This window comes from Chinchilla lanigera, unplaced genomic scaffold, assembly GCF_000276665.1.
Source record: "Chinchilla lanigera isolate Chin_1 unplaced genomic scaffold, ChiLan1.0 scaffold00014, whole genome shotgun sequence".
Taxonomy (NCBI): Eukaryota; Metazoa; Chordata; class Mammalia; order Rodentia; family Chinchillidae; genus Chinchilla; species Chinchilla lanigera.
This window is the reverse complement of record NW_004955415.1, coordinates 25,453,000-25,470,387: the sequence shown is the minus strand read 5'-3', so window position 1 is coordinate 25,470,387 and position 17,388 is coordinate 25,453,000. Positions and strand designations below refer to the sequence as shown.

The 17,388-nt window shown below is 44.5% G+C and overlaps 1 protein-coding gene across 3 annotated transcripts in view; it reads left to right on the top strand.

Moving 5' to 3' along the window:
* Kif16b (kinesin family member 16B) overlaps positions 1-17,388 on the top strand; it is a 290,964-nt gene that overhangs the window by 270,310 nt on the left and 3,266 nt on the right. The gene's annotated exons all lie outside the window — the stretch shown is intronic.

Here is a 17,388-nt window from a genome sequence, read left to right as displayed (position 1 = left end):
ATGAGTCCGGCCCACACTCGGACCCAGGAGCACTGCAGCTCCCGGAGAACTCGCTGCCTGGGCGCAAGGCGCGGGGGGCTGGGGGAGCCTGCTCGGCCGGCTCCGAGGGCCTGCTCAAAACTGTTTATTTTCCACCTCTCTCTCTACCCACCTGTCTCAACAAATTGGTCCTTCTCTATGGGTCCCTAGAGAAACACTGCATGATACGGTCCTCTTCATTCCTCCTTTGTTTGAACGGTCTGCTTACTACTTCTGCATCTCCTAGTGTCACAAACATGAAAGCTTAACTTCTTGCTTCCTGAAATAGTCAATTTTGTTTTTCTGCATCAGTGTTAGTACTATTCCTCTTCATGCATTTCCTTTGTTGCAACTGCCCAAAAGACACATTCAAAATTCTTCTTGTGCATTCATGTATTGGAGCCACAGTTTCTGTCCTATCTCTACTAAATTCTCTGCTCACTATTTATATCGGCATTTGGGAATCATCCTTTGTCTTTTATGAAGCCCTGTCCAATTTGCATTAGACTTTCTTGCAGATGCTTCAGTTCCCCTGATTCTATTTATTCAGATTTGTTTCCCAAATAAATTGTGCTTTCCTTAGATAAAAGGCACTCACCGTGGCTTTTGCTGGTGAGCCTTGTACTGTCCTTTGTCGCTTTTATAAACTGCATCTTAGAATGCAGCGAGCTGTTTTCCCCCCTGACAGTCCTTTGTTCTTCTCTATGTGTCACTTATGTTTCATAATGTTAATGAATCACAGTGTATGCTGCAGCCCTTTGAGATAATACGTAGGGGGAAACGAATGGATGAGAACATCAGTTCCAATCCTACCCAACTTTTTACCTTTATTGTTTGCCTGCACAGAGTTCCTATCCATTTTTAAATAGATTTATTTCTGTTCCCAGCAAGTCTCTGCAATGCATTTATATTTACATATATGATTTTCATTCCAGGCAACCAAATTTTTTTAATTAAGACTTTACCTAATCTGTTTTCTAATTGAGATCACCTGTTTCATATTATTTATGAGTAGAATTAAGAAACTGATGTTGGAATCAAGAAAGCACTTGCTAATCAAAGTTGAAAATGGTAGAAAATAAAACGATTGCCTTTTTCTCTGTGGATTGTCTAGCCAGCTGGAAACGCAACCCCAGTGGATGCTGTGGCTTGGATTTCAGAGCTCTTTGATTAAATACTGTGATGACAGGAGGGTTGGTTCTGCTCTTATTAGCTCCAGAGTCTGGGGTGTTTATGCGTCTTGGTATATGTTCCCCTCTCCTTTTCCATTTACAGTTCTTATCTTCCAGTTCACAAAACAATTTATTCACAGTTTCTTATTTGAAATAATATGGGCATATTCAAATAATAGCTTAATCAACATACACGACCATTGCTTACTTTGAAGGGCAATTCCTTCATGGCACAAACTGTGGTGGTCAGTTTAGATTAAAGACCCCAAAGATCCTCCAAGTGCTGAGATTTTGCTGCGAATTGGAGTCTTTCTGTACACATTTTGCCAGTCCTTAACTTGCACCACACTACTTTCAGCGCATGTCACCTGGAATCAGTTACTGATGCTGAAGGTTCTGAGTCTGATGTGTACATAAATTCTGGGTTAATATGGTGTCTTAATACCACCAGACTTGTGTCCAAGAAAGCTGCTGAACCAGCAAGCTTCTTCATTTGTCATGGATAGCAGTTTCTCCAATTTTAAGAGATGGACAGGACCATTTTAACAGTTTCTAAAGTTTAGCTTTGGAGCACAAATTAAAATTAAATCAACTTCCTTCACTAGAGTAATTTAATAACCTTCTGTCAGGAGAAAGGTGTGTAAATGTGTGAGATTTTGTTACATATCAAAGTCCTGAGGAAATAAAGCCTCTGCTTGTCACTGTTTATCAAGGCTTATTAACATGACCTAATGCAGCACAATTCAGTGCATCCATCACCTAACAAATAGTCTTTTATGAATAAAGTACCATGCTCCATATATATATCTTAACTTTTCAATTCTGTGTTTCAAAAAGAATATTTACATTGCCCTCTATGAAATATATACTTAATTCCATCCTTTTCAGAGTTAGAGATGTTACATTTGAGAAATTTTCTTCTTTCTCTCTCCCTGCGCCATCTTCCTGATAGAATCAGACCTCAAGCATTGACCCCAGTGAAGGGGGACCATGGGTACAGATAATGCAAATCCCTGGCTAATCCTCTCTGTTGGGTGGGGTCATCACCAAGGGCACAGCCTCCTCACACCTGTTTGAGCATGGCACCCCCAGTGACACAGAGCAGGGCCCAGACACTGAGGAGTAGCTTCCCATACAGAAGGATAATCTGCAAGGCAAATAGACCCACAGGATCCTCATGAACCCTAGGTCTGGGGAATAAGCAAGGGCCACAGGTCTTACCCGCTGGTCTCAAAAGCTTATCCTCTTGCCCTGCATTCAGAGACTCCCTGTTCTTCTGATATCCAAGCCCAACTGGCTTTTAACTACAAGGCATTAGCCAATAACAGAAGCTACCTTTAGTCAGATACTAAAGGGAAGGCATGTCCTGTTCAGCCATAGCCCCAGCTGGTGGGGAGGACAGGATAGTCACTCAGTGTTCCCAATATGTTTGCGTCCAGTTCTGGGGTTCTACAGAAAGGGAGAGTTTAGGGTACCAGCAAACAGTGTGCAAAATTTCCCAAATCCTTGTCTTTTAGCACTGGATTTTTTAAGTTGTTGTAGACAAGAGGTAGCACATATTGGGATTCTCACTTGAAAGTCTGTCAGTCACACTGGTCATTTGGAACAGTGGTTGGATCTCAAAATGTCAGGAATCTCTGAAGTTTTAAATGGTGCTAGAAGGAACTATGAGTTTAAAAACATGGAAAATAATAGTGTTTTGTTGTTATTGTTTGTTTTTGCTTTTGTATATGCATTTTTCAGAATGCCAGCATCTAAAATGTGTCTTCTAGCAAGCTTTGTGAGCTGGGGCTGCAGCTCAGTGATGGAGCACTTGCCTGGCATGTGCAAGGCCCTGGAACTCTTCCCTAGCACAGCAAAAAAGCAGGACTAGTGTTTGGAGGATAATTCACTTACCTGGTGTGGGTTATCTTTCAACTTACCTTTAGATTTGATTCCTCATTTTGTAAACATACTACCTCTTCCTTGCTTTAAAACAACTCTGAAATAAAAGGTCAGCCAGTGTCTGATATGAGACGATTTGGGAAAAAAAGTTTGTTATGGTCTTCTACCTTGCTTTGGAGGAAAACATTTAAGTTATATACAGTACTTCCACATGTTAAATTCATGTGGTTTATATATCTGAAAAAAGGAGAAAATTAACAGGTCTGCTTATTAGCTCCCAGGACAGTGCTGTACAGACAGTATTTCCTACTTACTATGTAGATACTGTTCATTAGACCCTGCCCCAACCACTCTACAGGCAGGATCTCACGTGATGTTCTAATCCTAAAAGGAAGCAACTACAGTCTTCCTTGAGGACAGGACGGGAACGCTTGGGTACAGAGGAGTGAGGGGCTCCCTCCACACCACTGTACTGTTCTGTCCCCTGACTAGTATGGTGGCTACAAAGCACTGAGTGCCTGAGAAGCATGTGACCCTCACAGTGTGACCCTGTCCGCCTGACAGGCCAGGATGCATCGTTGGGGTTCTGTTCTGGCTGCAAGGTTGAGTCTTCATGCATGGATACTGAGCCTGCTAGCCCTTCACCCAGAGAGAAAAATGTCCCTAAGGCCGTGGCCCACAGGGAGCCTTGGACACTAGGCTTCTTCCACCGGATCCTCCCACTCTTTTGCTTCATCCAAGTGATGTAGAAAGTGGCACCTGTCATAGTGTCCTGGAGGCTGTCACATCCTCCCCACAGTCCCACATGCTCTGGTTTCTGGTTTACAGACGCAGGACAAGCAGTCCTGCATCTCTTCCCCTCTGCGAGCTGAGAAGATGGATGGCTTTGTCAGCATCACTGTCCAGGCAATTTGGGTCTTTCTGATGTAACCTGCCTGGAGGATTTCACCAGAAGCTTGATCTTAGACAAGCCCAGGTCATCATGGTCGTTGAAACTATTTAATATCCAAAGTAAGAATGTCAACCTCTAAAAATTGAATATCACATGGACTTTAAACACATATCCCTTATAAAATTTTTAAAGCTTGCTGGATTTTATTAGAATATGTGAACCAGACTGAGTATATTAAATTTATGAATCCAATTGATGCAGTACCATAATAATTCAATACAATATGCTTATGTCATTAAACTCATAAAGAAGATTCTCTGAATAGCTGTAATGAATAGTTCTGATTCTGTAATCACAGACTAACATTTTCACCCTGATGAATTTTAACTGGAAGCTCTCAGGCTTCTCTATAACATCAAGAAATAAATGCCATATTTGATATGATGACTCCTTTTTTGAACTATTTACTTTAAAAGCTGGGATAGTAAAAGTAGGTGGTGGAAAGGTAGGACCTCCTGATAAGAGAATTATACGTTAGAAATACTAAAACAATTGGAAGAGATTGGCATGAAGTGCAATAGAGCATTAGTTTATATCTAGTCATATCAATAGAAACCAAGGAAACTTTCTCATTCTGCCTTGACTCATTTCATTTATTCCTTTATCTTTTACCTTATTCTCATCCCATATATTTTGATTATCTGTCAGTGTATAATGAACTACCACGAAATTCAGTGCTTATGGTTGTTGTTCTGGATCTGGGCAGGGCTCAGTGGGGCATATCGTCCCTTCTGGGAGTGATCAGGTCAGGCCATTGTGTGACTGACTGCCTTCTGGTCCTTGCTGTCTAGAACTGCACTCCGCAGGGCAGTGCCCTCTGTTGGCTGCAGCCGGCCAGAGCATCACCTGTCATTAATGCTAGAGGAGGGACGACCATGCAAGGACAGACAGAGCCAGGAAGAGGGCTCCTTGGAGCAGCCGCGGCACAAACTGTCCACTTTCCCAGTCAGCTTCCTCTGTGTGACCAGCCTCACCTCGTCCTGATCTTGTTCCTGATATTTGGAAATTTATATTGAATGAAAACAGATCCCACATTTGGAATAAGGTTATCTTTAAATAATACTGGGAATTCTGCACATTAAGAAACTCAGTCTTGACATAGTCCTGCCCAGATGGGATGGGCGAATATATCAGAACAATATATTTAAGAATATATATATTTAAGAATATGGAGGGTTTTTCTTATCCACCCTCTGCCATCTGTAGTTCCTTTCTTTGTTAATGAATCAAAGGCTCTAGTTAAGATTCCTCAGCTGCCATATGGCTGATTTTATGAGGACAGGAGAAAGAATTGGATGACCTTCCCAAGATTTTTGCAGACTCTTGAGTCTCCGGTAAGACAGAAACATTGAGTGTCTCCTTTGCAGCATCGCTGGAGAGAGGGAGAGAGAGGATAAATTGGTGCAAGGCCTGTGAGGACAATTTGGCCTTATCTATCAGAAGGAAAGCTATATACATACCCTTTAACTCAGAAATACTGTGTTAGGAATCTATAGGTATTTGCATAGTGACACACTTGGCAAAGTATAAGTTTGTTATAATGTTATTTGTAATATTCTTCATTCTTTTATTCAGTAAATATTTGTTGAGCACCTCTTACGTGGCAGATACCATGTTAAGTACTTGTATACATCCTGTGAAGAAATCATTGAAAAATGTTCTCTTTTGTATAGTTCACATTCTTCTTGGGCTACTGCACAAGATTGGAACAGCCTACATGTTTATTAGTCACGAGCTAGAACAATCAATTTCAGAATGAGAAATGTTCTACTTGTAAGGGTATTGTTAGTAGAAACTGTTGAGTGAACAAAGTAAAGGACAGAAGAGTGTGTCTGTTACATACCTGCTCGTATAAATTGGAGTGGGGCAGCTTTATTTGTATTTACTTATATGATATATAACGCTCTAGAAATACACACACAGGAACTAATCACAATAAAATTTGGGGGATGCTAGAAGAGATTTGGGGTAATAGAGCTGAGCTGAAAGAGAGACTTCACTGTAGGAATACACATTTGTACATATGTACTCACAATACACACAAGAAATTGTCTTTCAACTCATGTGTGTATATTAAACTTTTCACCTAATAAGTGGAAGTGTTGCTCATTTAAACATTAAATTTAAGCACATGTAAAAGCAGAAGTATTAGTGTGTGCTCTGGGCTCAGAACTTACCATTAGAAGCCATGGGTGCTCCAGACTCAGAGTGCAAAGTTGTGCTGTCAAGTAAAGTGGTCAGCCTCTGAAAGTGTCCAGTTTCCAGCCACATGGATATGTTTTAATTTTTCACTAAACATTTTAAAATTGCATCTCTCAGTTGCACTGGCCATGTTTTAAGTGTTTAGTAGCCAGTTGGACGGTGCTAGCACAGCCCATCTGTCCCCCTGAGGGACATGTCAGAGGATGCTGGCTGCTGCAGGGTACCTTGGACAGCCCACGAGGCATGCTGCTTGTGGGTCCTAGAAGGAGGCAGGTGGGTACACACTCAGCCTGGGAGCACAGGCCATGCTGCTGAGTGGCTGGCTGGACCGTCACGTGGCTTCTACCTTGGTGGGTTCTCGTACAGCTGTTATCTGCTCTGCTATGGCTTCTCTTGGCCATGTGCTTTATGTTCTGGATTACAGCTTAGACCAACATTGGACAAACAGCAGTTCTGTGCGTGGGAGAAGTCTGAGGATCACTTCAGTGACCTTCACCCCTGTGTGTACATACAACCTGAGTGTGATGAGATCCCACTCCTCTGGTCACAGGGTGTGATAAGGCAAAGTGAGATTACTCCTGTGTGTCTAATCTTATCTCAGGAGACCTTTAAGAGCAGTGCTCTCTGTCCTGTAGCAGAAGGAAGTGTAGAGGATCAAAGCATGAGGGGGTTCTGTGATTGCCGGGTCCCAGAATATGGGTAGTCTTTAGGAGTTGGAGCAGCTCCTGGCTGGACAACCTACAAGGGGACCTCAAATGGGACCTCAGTCCTACAGTTGCAAAGAGCTATATTTGGCCAACAACTTGAGTTTAAAAGCAGTTCTTCCTAGCAGAGAAGAGCACAGCCAGTGCCACAACTGAATTTCAACCTACACTGTGCACAACTCCTGCTTACTGACCTAGGTACATATAAATCGGTATTATTTTCAGCTATGAAGTTTTAGTAATGTGTTATGCAGCTACAGAAAACTGATAGAAGCTCACAGGTCAGGTCCACCCTGCCAACTGTTCGCACACTGCCTATGAGCAGTGCTGTCTCACTCGTGCTACAGCTGTGATCTGTGAGACCAAGCAGGCCCACCGCCTGTTCTCCCAGTGTCTGTACCCTGGCTAACATTCATGCCAAACTGCTCCCAAAGGCCTGTGGTATCACCTTCTGCACACTGAGGATTCTGCTCTTGATAACTACCAGTCCCCAGTGGAGTCTCAGTCTAAGAAGGTCCCTCACCACTGTTCAGCTGCCTAAGTTGAGGTGGCCACACTCTGAAGGAGACAGGAGCACTGGCATTGGGTCTCACTGGGTGGGGTGAAACTGTGAGAACCATCTGTACTGAGTACAATTCGTGCTGACTCCTGACTCGTGGGGTTGTCTGTCTCAGGGAAACAGGGTGGGGTGGGGCAGGAAGTTGCTCTTGTGTTTTATAATCTGTCACCTTTTCGTCCCTCTGGCAAAAATGCTTGAGAATAACAATTTAAAGGAGGCAGGTTCATTTTGGCTCAGGGTTGCTGAGGTCTCAGTCCATGGTCAGCTGGTTGCGTTGCTGTGGGTCTGAAGTGAGCCAGAATATCATGACAGAAGAGCATGATGGGGGAAAGCTGCTCACTTATGGCAGCCTGAAATGGAGCAAGAGAGCTGAGAGAGGAAGGTACTAGGGATAAGATGTGCCCTTTGGTGGGACACTCGCGGTTATCTGCTTCTTGCAACTGGGCCCCACCTCCTAACAGCCCATTCAGCTGTGAAGTCATGAATGGATTAACCCATCGATAAGGTCACAACTTCATGATCCAGCCACCTCTCTGGTCTATGCCCCACCTCTGAGCAGGGCTGCATTAGAGATGAAGTTCTCAATATAAGAGTCTTTAGGGGACGCTTCATATTTAAACCACAACATATGAAGACCTACTGTCGTGGTTACTTTTCTCTCATTGCTGAGACAAGATACCCAATGCCCAAAATTAAGTAAAAAATAGTTTATTTAGCTCACAGTTTGTGGAGGTTTCCGTCCATACTCAGCTGGCTCCAAGGCAGAGGGACACATGGCACAGGGTAACAGTTCATGGCAGCAGACAACAGCAAAAGCAACAAGAGCAAAGGGGAGGAGCAAAAGAGAAGAGCAAGCCTCTTTCCCTCCCTATCATTGTATGCAAACTACCCACCCCAGGGCAAGCGCTCACATCCATAATTCCAACATTGGATCAACCATAAACTGTAGAAGCCCACCCCATGACTGCATTAAGCTTTGGGGGGACATCCAGATACAAACCATAACACCTACATAACAGCATTAATATTTGCCTCAGCCTATGAAGTCCCACATAGATGATCCTATCTGGTATAGAAAAACCTTGCCTGGCCCTGATGTAGCCCCATAAAAATGGGAAGAGTGTGCAACTGTCAGCACTACAAGAAACCCACGGAGATACTCAGCCTGCAGGTTCAAATGGAGTTGCTCACTGGCTCAGGAAGATGATTAGAGAAGTAGCTGTGAATTAGCATGTATTTGTAGACTTATGGATCCTCTAGCATCGTCATCATTATCATCATCATCACTTAACCAATGCATGGCAACCAGGAAAGACTCACTGAAGGCCTGGTTGGACTTCATGTGTCAAAAAGAGAGTGCCAGTTCCCAGTACCTGAGACCCCAGCATGAGGACTGGGAGAGTATTGACCGCAGAAGCGTCCCATGCCCAGGAGTTCAATCCCCATGCTGTTGCCTGGCCCAGTCTTGCAGGCTTAGGGAGAGCCCAGAGCACCACTTCCCGCTTCCAGCCTTTGCAGCTGCTCTCTGCCCACAGCTGCCATCTGCCCTCTGATGTCTTTGCCTGCTTGATTCCTGCCTTTCCAGTTTGAAATACATTTGCCAGTTTTCAGGACTAGGTAGATGCCTTTCTTGTGTACTCCACAAACATCTTCTTCCTTTTCTTTTAAAGCTGTACTTTCCCTCCTCATCCTTCTGACAACAGGACTGTAAGTTACCTAGAACAGAAATTAAGTCTTATTCAGTGTTGAATCTCCAGCACCTAACCCAACTCAGGCATATAAAAAGCACTAAGTAGTTGGTTGAATGCATACATGCAGTCAGAGAGAGAGGAGTCAATAAAAAGCAAACCTTGAGCTGGTCCTTAAATGATAAAATTTAAATGGTGGAAGGAAAGCACCAAAGGCAACAGCAAGGAACCATCCTGAATAATGGGATGTGCAGCTGGCCCATGAGCTTTGTGAGGGGAGGTCATGTGTGTGTTTCATGGAAGACCTGGCACACTGCTTCACAAAGAGTAGCTGGACAATAACTATTAAGGATGCATGCATCACCTGAATCAAACTGCCCTAACTTCACCAGAATGTGGGGGACTTTTGAGGGCATTTTGGGAAGTGAACCTGCATAACTGATCGAGTGCCACCCAGGATTAGGATTTCAGAACAGCCTGCGAGAGGTGTTCAGACTAGAATCTGTGGGAGTTTAGAACTGGGAGATGTCACGCAGAGCCCACTGGATTGATGCACAACATGCAGCCACTGGTGACCAGACCTCTCTCAGGTCTGGAAACCTCTCAGGCCATCTCCATTCAGAGGGGATCTGTATTCAGAGCTCATCAGTCAATGATGAACTTTCCAAGTGCTGCCAGGTAAATGAAACCTCTAAGTCTTACTCGATTGATATTTGTCTTGAAGCTGCCACCATGGCTAATGACTTCTGGGAATGAGAAACTCTCTTCCCTGTTAATAGGTCACAGTGGAGAGGCTGATGAGGTCCCATTCCATTTTTAAAGAACATTTCAATTATAATAATTTCTATAAATTTAAATTAAGTTATAGATTTATGTTAAATTTTTGTAAAATGCAGAAGGTTCCACAACAATGAGGTGGCTGGGAAAATCATTAGAATGACCCACCTGGGGTTATCTACTGCGCATGAAAGGAGCAAGAGTCTGCAGTTATAGTCACGAGGCTTATTAAAACAGAAACTTTTTCATAATGTGAAGTGGTCACTACCCTGTGTCCTGCTAATTAAAGTTGAGGGGAGGGAACCAGGCAATAAGGAGGCTGAGGTCTTACGCTTCTGCAGACCCTCATTCTCATACACACGTACACATCCAATCATCTTGATTGGAATTCAAGAGGATTCTGAGAACCTCCTCAAGTGTGGCATTGACAAGCCTGAAGAAAAGCCACTCTGTGTTTCAGACTTAAGGGCTTGGGTCTCAGGAATTATCTTAGGTCATCCTGATTTTAAAGAACCAGTCACCACCTCTGCCTCTTACAGCCATTGACCGTAGCTAAATCACTACACGTTGGGATCTCAGTTTCCTCATCTGCAAACAAACAACGCTCAGATGTGTCATCCTCTTCCTAAGTGTGACCTGGAGTGTTTCTCAGGAGCTGGGAGATGCTCGTACAAAGCACCTGTAGACCCACAGCCAGAATTAAGGCCTTGATGTTGTGCTTCAAGCCCTGTGGTTCCCCGCACAGATTTCTGCACCTGCTGGCTGTGCTTCCCTGTCCATATTTTTTGCTGGCATTAGGCTCCGCTCCGCCCCTATGCTCAAACCTCCCACCCTTTCAAGAATCCAGACATGAAAGGGAAGAGCTGTAAGACAGAAGGAGCCACGCTGTGAAAGTCCCTGCTTATTTCAGAGGTCTTTGCCAGTGTGGACTGGAGAGCCCATGATCACTACTTATGACCAGACTGGCATTTCCTCCACAATCTAGAGTTGAAAAGGAAAACCACCCAGCAGAGGCAATTGAAAGGTCGTATTTTTCGTAGTTGTTCCAGTAACTTCAAAGTATATATTTCAGCCAGAGCTCAGACTACAGTTTTATTAGAGGTCATACCTGAATCAAACCTTCATCAAGAGTATCTAACATAAAATAGCATGTTACAGCGCAGTCTTTTAGAGCTTTAGCTCAGAAGCCTTAATCAACATACCGCATCTGGGAAAAAATGAAAATAGACTGAATTCTTGCTGAATTAACCCAAGGGAGTGTATTTTGCCTTTCAGAACTCATTAACACAGCCAATAGACCATATTAACCTTCTTGTGGTTCAAAAGATTCATTATGTTTAGTTATATTTTGAGATGATGTTGAAATTTTAAAAATTGGCCTGTGTGTAGATCACGGTTTGGGAAGGGAACCTCCCAGCCTAATGCTTGACTGGGATGTGTCAGGAGGATGCCCGCTCCTGTCTGAAACGTAACTCGCCGAAGCCTCCTAAATCAGCCTCTTCCTGTAAGAGGAGTACTGTGGCCAGATGCCTTGATCTGACAGCAACACAGAGGAACTTGGCCATGATCTGTCCCAAAGGTTTCTTTGGGCACCCACTAGTATGAGCCACCTGCCCAGGGACTGCTGTCAGGGAACTATATTATAGCCAATAGAAAATGACTGCGCGACTGTTGCAGATGCACTCATTAACTCCCAGCCTTGGCAATGAACAGACACCAAAAACTGCCTCACAGCTCCCAGGCTGCTGCCCCGTGAACTCCCCATTGAGAGTGCTCCATGACAGTGGCTGCACAATCTGGAGCACCGCTGGTTTCCCCAGATTCCTGTGGCAGCTCCACTAGCTCTGGCTCTGGTGTGTCCATCCCATGGTATCATGGGAAAAATCCACTGCCTTCTGTGCTAGGTCAGCCACAGAACCAGTCACTGGGGTATTTCTTCCAAAGGAGATCTGGGAGCCCTTTGGGAAGGGAAGGGGCCAGTGCCCCCCACAGAGCTGGAAGGCAATGGGCATTAGTAGAGCTCTGTGGGCCTCTGGATATTGGAGGAGCTCACCTCCCCAGGCTCCTGTGGACATTAACTTTAGAGAGCCTAGGCGCACTGCTCACCACAGAAGTGACCTCAGCCCTGGGAGTGGCAGCTTATATGGCCCAGCAGCCAGGATGCCCAGGACAGAGGCCTCACCCCTTAACAGACAGTGCCCTTGTCCCAGGGGCTGTGGGCATCTCACCCTGATGCCCAGACTAACCTCAGGGCTGGGAGCTGTGGCTTTCAATCCTGGCTCATGTGCTTGTTCACCCGCTGACCTTCGAGTACAGCTTAGGCTTCTGGACCTCCTTCTCCATTGATAAGACAGGAGTAACAACAGCTCTTACTCCACTAACTTGCTGTGGGCATTTAATGATCTACACCTTTAAAATGTCTCTGTGGTGGGCTCACTGTAGGAGCCCGCGATGGGCCGTAGTCAGATGTGTGTGTACGCTTCCCGAGGAAACACTTGGGGTCCTGGCAGGACAGGGTTTAAAGACGAAAAGGCTGCCTTGGAAAGAAGAGTTTGGGGTGTCTACCACAGTCACACCTCCCTCCTTCCTCCTGTTTCATTTGCCCTCTGCCTTGCAAGCTCATGGTCCTCTATAGGACTTTGACTGCATTTGTCTTGGGAGGATTTTTAAAATCACAAGCCAGAGTCGTACTGCTCTTGGAAGACACCCAGAGGCCTGTCTCTACCGTTTCTGTCCCCCGCTCCACCTCTCACTGTCCTCGGGTAGGTGCCTTTCCCAAGCAGTACGACCGCCTGAAACCTGTCTGAGAAACGCATTTCCTGACATGAAGGAGCTCCGTGTTGGGACTGAAATATGCCTTAAAGATTAGCCATCTAAATTTGATTTTCTGAAAGGATTGATAAGAAAACACCATATTTGTGCTTCAGTGTTGGTCCAAGTAGGAAAAAGTAAATAACCTAGATAAACGTGTCTGATATATTTCACTATTCTTAAGTCCTGTTTGCCACCTTATAAGCAAATTGTGGGTGCTCATCTCTCATGTTGTCATCTCCCCGATCATGCCCCCACCTTTTCTCTTTTCCCCATCCCAGTCCTTCCTTTCTGCCCCACAGACACCCCTTTTCCTGTCGCTGCTTCCTTTCTCTGGTCATCTTCCCTCACCTGGTTCACTTGCCCTTGAAGGTGCCCTAGACTCCGCTGATGATACCGTCTGCCATTTCCTGGGTTGAAGTCTTGCTGAAAAGATTTGGTCTGTATACAAGGCAAGAGCTCTACCACTGAGCCACATCCCCAGCCCCAGGAAAGAAGGAAAAAGAAAGAAGGAAGGCAAAACATAAACATATATGTGAATAGCTGCAATGACTGTATTGCTGTTGTCTGATGGTGTATTGAAATGAACAGTTAATGCTCACAATTTTTTATGTTCTGATTGCCTTTGCATGCTTGTGTCTGGTGGTCTGAGCAACTGATTTGAAGGTAACAATATGCACTGGAATTACAACGGTGAACTCCTGCCATCTTATGTAGTGAAACTCTCTGATATCTCTAATGTTTTATTGAAGAATTATTTTCTTAATCTCTCTAATGGTTTGAGCAATCTTTCATTCTTAGATCTGATAATCTGAGCAATGTAGTTGAGGATAGCGGTATGCAACGTAACAACCACTGTTGATTTGTATTAATTTGTCTTGAGACCCTGTTTCACTTTGAATGTTTTTGCTTTGATTTGTTTATGTTCGTGATACTGGTATGCTGCTACTGTTCTATTTTTTTGTTTGTTTGTTTCTCATGTACTACTCTCCTTAAAATAAAAAAAAAAAAAAAGATTTGGTCTAACTTCACCGTCCTCTCCCAGCACCAGGGGTGCAGTCAGTCACTGAGTATACTGAACCTGTGTCTTATGAGGCAGAGAGAGACGCAGGTGTCACACCCGGCCACCTGGCTGTTGGGGGGACAGAACTTGTAGAATTTCTGTGGTCCCTGAAGGCCCCACAGATTTAAATATGCCTGTTCTGTTTCTTTTTATAATGGAGAAGATTTTCTGTGAAAGTCAGACACAGGTATTGGGTATTGGATTTTACAAATCCTTTTCTTGCTCACCCTTCTGACCCTGATAAGTCACTTAAACTCCTGATGTCCTTCAATTTTTGCAGTTTCCGTCTATGAAATGTGCCACCCTGGGGATGTGGCTTGGTTCCTGGACTTCTCACCCTCAGGGGTGGTGGGGAGGAGCTGGTGTTTGTCTTCACCAGAAAAGCCGCCTCGACAGCTTTTGAGTTCTCCTTTCAGCTGAAGATGCTGTGGGGAGCATCATGAATGCACGCAACAAAAATGACTGATTAAATACTTGTGCTAAGTATTTTATATGTATATTTTAAATATGGGTACTAGCCAAGAGCTAATACTTAGGCTGATCTTACACTGAGCCTCAAATCCAAAGGCAGAAAAAACTTCATTATTAGAAGGCTAGTGACAAATTTGTCTTGCCAGACATCCATGGCGAGAGTCATTCCTGAAGCAGAGCTCAGACAGCAGGGTCACACCAGTCACCGTCACGTACATGTCCCTCCATCAAGTGATCAGGTGGTATGTGCATGCATGGAATACCACACAGCAGGGTCACTGAGTGAGGCCCAGCTACACACAGTGCGGAAGCATCTCACCCACATGGTGTTACATAGTGGAAACCAGACACAAAGCAGGGTCTGCATCAGGATGAAGCTTCTGAGGAGCTGCTAGAAGTCCAGGCAGGTAACCTTGAGGGGAAAGGTTATGGATGCAGGGCAGATGTTTATCATCCCTCGTTGATGATCACATTGGTACATTCATTATGTGAAAATTGCTTAGACTGTGCATTTAGGATGTGTGCTGTTTTTCCACGCGTTTATTTCAACTTAAAACAATTAATCATCAGGTTTTCTTAGTACTTTTCTTAAGCTCTGCAGTGTGCCAGGAATGACGGGGACTGGAAAGAAGCATGAGTCACTGTTGTAACCGAGGGAGCCCCGTCTCTTCTGCCCCAGCCTTAGCCCCGTCCCTTGGTTTTCTTATTCACCAGAATTTGCTCAGCCCTCTCCAAGTGTGCGGCTTTGGATACAGCCACAAAGGTCATGCCTCATCTTAGAGACCTGGGAGCACTTTGAGGCCACTCCAGAGAACTCTTCCCGGTCAGATCCCTGCTCTGCCCCAGGGCGGCAGTCTCTGGAAAGGAAACCAAGCTTCTTTATACTCATGCTAGGCAGAGATTGTTTCACAAAGAGAAAACCCTTCTGTAATGTTTAAAAGTGGCCAGATCACATCTTTCTATCTGGGGTTTCATCAAGGCCTACTAATGAATTTCTTTAAGGAAGAAAGCTTTACTGCAGCTGATTTGTAGTTCTCTTTTAATGGCCGTGCTCAGGCAGGGAAGGTGTTTCCAGTACTTCCCCCTTTTATTTATATTTTTAAGTTCTCATTATACCTTTCAGGCTTTATTGACCCTTTAAAGGGTCCTTACTTTGTGAACCAACTCTGACAAAGGTTGATGCAACATCTGCTTCCCGATTTAAATTGCCTCCCAGTGTGGCAGCATTCATCTGGAGTTTGTTGGAAACAGTAGCCTGCATATTCATGCTGCTCCTGAGGTACCTGAGGCAGCCACCCAGGAGCCTAGAGACAGCGCCTGTCAGAGTGCCCCTCTGCCCGCACTCAGCTGCAGCAGAGTCACAGTGCCCTGCGTGAGTAGGCAAGTGCCTCGTCTTCCTCATCCTGAGTCATTGCTCTCTGCTCTGCCAGCCAATCCCGTGTGCGCGTGCGCTTCCCTGCGAGCTTGACTGCTCAGGTGCAGTGACAGTGTTTGCTGGTAACCGTGTGCGATGGAATTTAGGTCTCTCTAGAGCTGACATCCTCTGGGTCCTCTGCCCTAGCAATGTTGAAAGGACAGTTTCCTTTTGCCTCTCTGATGCAAGGAAGTGCTGGAGTTAAGATCTGTAGTTGGTTTGGACACTTTCTTACCAGCCCTTGATTCCACTTTTCAGATCCTTTCTAGTGAGGCTACCACACAACAGCAACTGTAGAATCTGAAGCCGGGAAAGCAGGCCACTTAAAACCCTAGCAGCATTTCCCTCTTTCTCTCATGATTACCAGCCCTTGTCATATTTCCCAGTAACAGCTTCCTCATAAAATGATTACAAATGTGTAATTCTAGGCAGAATTTGAGGACCATGTAAAATTAGGTGGCTTTGGAAACTTCTGGAGTGACGCAAATATGTGTCCTGTTGGTTTGGTGGTGGTTTCACATGGTTTAACACTCATCAGATTGTACATTTAGAGAATGTGCAGTTTAAGGCTAATTTAAGGCCAAAGAGTGTAGCTCAGCATTAGAGCACTTGTCTGGAATGCCTGTGGCCCTGGGATTGATCCTCAGTGCTAAAAAATAAACAATATGTTTATTGTGCATCTGCTTTACTTATATTAGAGCTTTAGAAACTATAAGTTATACAAGTGTTATATATAGCAGTTCTTGTTTCTTTTTTAGGAGAGTATCAGTCCAACCTTTCTTATGCCAAGTGACAGTTCAGAAGAACGTTTCAGGGTGTCAATGGGCAGAGGTAGCTGATTCTACTGAGCTAGGAAGGTTTCTAAGCTGGGCATTATTGACATCTGAGGCCAGCTAATTGTCCCACAGGCTGCAACGTACATTGCGGGATGTCAGCACCCATGGCCTCCACGCACCAGACTCACCTTCTGCACACACAGTGCTGCCATCAGAGGTCTCCATTCGGTGTTTCATTTCCCCTATGGGCAGAATCACCCCAAGTGGGGAGCACTGCCACTAGCCCATGTTTCTTGAACAAAATATTTTTGTTAGTTATGACCCAGAATTAATATGTTTAATTTCTGAATTGAGACCAGAATGATTAATATTTTTAAAATGAACTGAGATAGTAAGGAGGTTTTGGTCTGACCCCTTCCCTCCACTCCATTTTTTGTTATGGATGAGATTTGCCTGACCTAAAATATGCTCAGTAGACTTATATGTCTTCTTCTGGAATTTACTGTGTCCCTCCAGCGCTCAGAGCTGACTTTATACACACCCCAACATACACACACACACACACACATGCACACATACACACACAAGCGTCTCAGAGCCTAATCTTGGGCACACTTCGCTTCCTGGTATCACAAGAGGTGGTCGTGGATGCCATTGTAACAGGTGCCTGCAGGGAAGAGGGGAGAGGAGCAAGGGTCCCGTGCAGTTCACCTCAGGTGAATGTTCCCCCTATGATTATAGGATTTCCAAAATGATCTCAGTGTGGAGCTCATCCTCCCTCTCCCCCTATTTCTTTTCCTTTGTTTCCTAAGATGGATTCAGAGCAGGTCCTGACTATGCATTTTATTTATTTATTTATTTATTTATTTTATTTTATTTTTTTTTTGGTTTTTCTCC